The sequence below is a fragment of the Lathyrus oleraceus genome, chromosome 2, assembly GCF_024323335.1.
Source record: "Lathyrus oleraceus cultivar Zhongwan6 chromosome 2, CAAS_Psat_ZW6_1.0, whole genome shotgun sequence".
NCBI lineage: Eukaryota > Viridiplantae > Streptophyta > Magnoliopsida > Fabales > Fabaceae > Lathyrus > Lathyrus oleraceus.
In genome coordinates this window covers 303,189,030-303,192,751 of record NC_066580.1, presented here as the reverse complement: position 1 = coordinate 303,192,751, position 3,722 = coordinate 303,189,030, and positions in this window count along the sequence as shown.

The window sequence follows — 3,722 nt, the reverse complement described above, 5'->3', positions numbered from 1 at the left end:
TTACCACATTCTTCGATGGTTTCTTCAAGAACCTCTTTTACAGCTTTAAATTTTTGTTTAAGTTTCTAGTATGAGTTTAGAGTTTCAGAAAGGCATGATTCGAGGTCAGAGCGAGAAAGATCAGAAACTACCTCTTCAGATTCATATTCTCCATCTGATGTATTTCTGGAGGTGGTAGCCATGAGTGCAACATTTTCCTGTTCTTCAGAGTTTGATTATAAGGAATCAGATCCACTGTCATCCCACGTGGACATCAGTCCCTTTTTGGTTCTGAAGGAACTTTTCTTGAAATTTTCTCTTCTAGAGCTTTCTTTCTTCAGCTTGGGACATTCCTTTATGTAATGACTTGTTTCTTACATTCATAGCATATTATACCTTTGTTAGATTTACCTCTGGAAGTTGATTCTGATCGATCTCCCTTGGGTCTTGGTCTTCTGAAGTTATTATTCCTTTTTCTCCAGAGTTGTTTTACTCTTTTGGTTAAAAGGGATAATTCTTCTTCGTCGTCAGAGTCTTCCTTTTCAGAGTCATCAATGTCTTCTTCTTCAGCCTGGAAGGCTTTGTTTCTATCTGGTTTGCGTCTTTCAGATCTGGACTTTAGTGCTACAAATTTGATTTTGTTTTGAGGTTCATCTTCCTCCAGTTCTATCTCGTGGCTTCTGAGTGAACTGACGAGTTCCTCAAGACTGATATTGTTTAGATCTTTTAATAACTTTAAAGTTGTGACCATGGGTTTCCATTTCTTTGGCAAGCTTCTAACAATCTTTTTGACATGATCCGCAGTTGTATATCCTTTATCTAGCACTTTGAGTCCTGCAATTAAAGTTTGGAATCTAGAAAACATTACCTCTACAGCTTCATCGTCCTCCATTTTGAAGGCTTCATATTTCTGGATTAGAGCCAGAGCCTTTGTTTCTTTGACTTGAGAATTTCCTTCGTGAGTCATCCTCAGGGAGTCAAGTATTTCTTTAGTTGTTCCCCTGTTGCTGATCTTTTCATATTCATTGTAGGAAATAGCATTGAGTAGTATCGTTTTGGCTTTATGATGGTTCTTGAATTCACGCTTCTGATCATCTGACATTCTGCTTCTGGGAATAGCAACTCCAACGTCTGTCACAGGTGGTGTGTAGCCAATTGTGACAATATCCCAGAGATCAGCGTCGTAGCCCAGAAAGAAACTTTCAATTCTGTCTTTCCAATAATCAAATTTTTCTCCATCAAAGATTGAAGGTTTAGCGTTGTAACTATCTCTTTCATTGGTGTTGGCCATAGTTTTTCTCACACTGGATCTCTCTACACTGTTAAGTGTTTGATTAGAAAATCAATAACAGAGTCGAAGCTCTGATACCAACTGAAGGTTGAGAAAAATAAGAAAGGGGGTTTGAATTGTTTTGGAAATAAAAACTTTTTCAGAAATTTAAAACACACACATAATTTTATACTGGTTCGCTTGAAATTCAAAGCTACTCCAGTCCACCCGGCCAAGGTGATTTCACCTTCAAAAAGGACTTAATCCGCTAATCTTGAAAGATTACACGACCAAACGTCTATGAGAATAATCTCTTAGCCCTCTCAAGTATTCAGAATGCGCAAAGTCACTTGAGGAAATAGTTTAAGCAAAAGTAAATTGTAATGTAAAGTGCTTCTAACAACAAGCAAGTATTACAGAAAATATGAGAGCAATAACTTTTCACGTAAGAGAAGCAGCTCGTGAAAAAGAGAGAGAATGAATGATATTTCTGTGTGTCTTAGGTGTGTTCTCTAGAGAAGTAATCCGTCCTTTATATAGTCATTGTGAGGGACCGTTAGAGTGATGACAGAATCTTGGTCATTGAAGAATAATTAATGTCATTGCTTCTATTGTTTCTTTCTAAAACCATTTTGTCCGCCTCATTATTCCTTTCTTTAAATACTTTCTTTCCATAATGAGAATATTTTCGGTTACACGTTCTGGACTGGTGAGTCTGCATTAGAGTCTTGATATACCAAAGTTTGTCTTCAGAGGATGATCATGTCTGACTTCATCAGAGCTTCTCAGTACTTTAGACTTCTTGAGTGTCAGAGTCTGAATCCAATAGTCTTTTGTCGGAGCTTTTGACTTTTATATGTTGCGCTGGTATCTGTGTTGATCCGAATCAGAATCTTCTGGACGTATCCTTTCTGAGTGACATCTGATCATCGAATACTTTATATCTGATGTAATTTTGTATCTGATGTATGGTCAGAGTCATGCGTAAATGTTCAGAGTCCTGCACACTAAGAAAAAATCTCGTTAGAATACCATTTTTGGTTTCATCCTTTGTTATCATCAAAATCTTAGAGATATATTGTAGAACCAACTTTGTTCTTACAATTAGGTCCACCCCTTTTGCATATTCTTTTTAAGTATGGTATGTTTTAGGAGTATGGTTCATAATACCATATCTCTAACATGCATTAACACTAAAATTTCTATTGCCCGACCTCAAATAGTTGTGACTTCTACATAAGTCCAATTACGATTGCTTAACATAGCGCTAAATTGTTGACACAAAAGGCATAGCATTCTAGTAAGTGAGATTGTAAGTCTCCCCTCTTTCATGGTATTGTGTGGAAACTTGGCCTTTTTTCATTCCTTTGGAAGATCTCTTGGTTCAAGAATCTATGCTTGTGAATAGTGGGTTGAGTGTTCTCCAAAGAATGACTTAAACAAAAGCAAAAGCAATACTAACTTCTAATCAACTAACAACTAACATTTAATTTCAAGTAATTTACATTTATTCACTTTAATTTTAAGTCTTTATTCATTTGCTATTATTCATACCATTTAACTTGTTTACTTTAATTCCATTTTCACTTTGCTCATTTGAGCCTCATTTTATGATTATATTGTGATTGTATATACTTGTTTGTTCTTGTGGTCTTTTGACCTTAATGTACATAATAACAACAAAAACCCTAAAATACATTTGTATGGACTGTTGGATTTGATATGAGACATTGGACTTAGAATTAGGCAACACTCCTTATGCAAAAGGACTTGGCCAATGCCAACTTTCATGAAACCAAGTGCTTGTGATCTGAAACTTCATTTCAAGCAAGTATTGTGATCCTACTTGAGTTCATCTGCTACATGGTCTTATTGAAGTTGTTACTTTGAACCTGTGCCTAGTGCCTATCTTTGAATTCATCTGATACATGGAAGATTATGAAGGAGATCATGAAGTTGCTAAGCTTGGATGTGGCTATCTTTCTTTGATGCCTTGCTCTTCATCTTGCTATTTGTGTATTGATATTGCTTGATTCTAAAGTCCAAGGGAAATTTGGGTTTCTATATGACATTCTTGTCTATTGGATTGCAGCCCATTGGTCAGATCTTTTCAACTTTTAACTTTTAAATTTTTGCTTAGGATTAGTCTCTTCATCTCTTCCCCACTTCTTTTATTTCAAATCTCTCCCCTCTTTCAAAATCTTCTTTGTTGGTGATTTCTAAACTTAGACCATATTTCAAATTAGAAACTTTGGCCTTATGTCATTGAATTTTTAACTCTTTTCTTAATCAAATTTGTAAATAAACTTAACTATACTTGACTTAAAATTTCAAAAGACAAAAAGAACTAACACTCATTCAAAACTTTTTAGGCCTCTTGTGCCTATGTTAAACTTAATTTTTTGTTAAAAGCAATGCATCCACTTTGAAATTGTTACCACGAACTACGAGGTTTTAATCCCTTATTTTATGT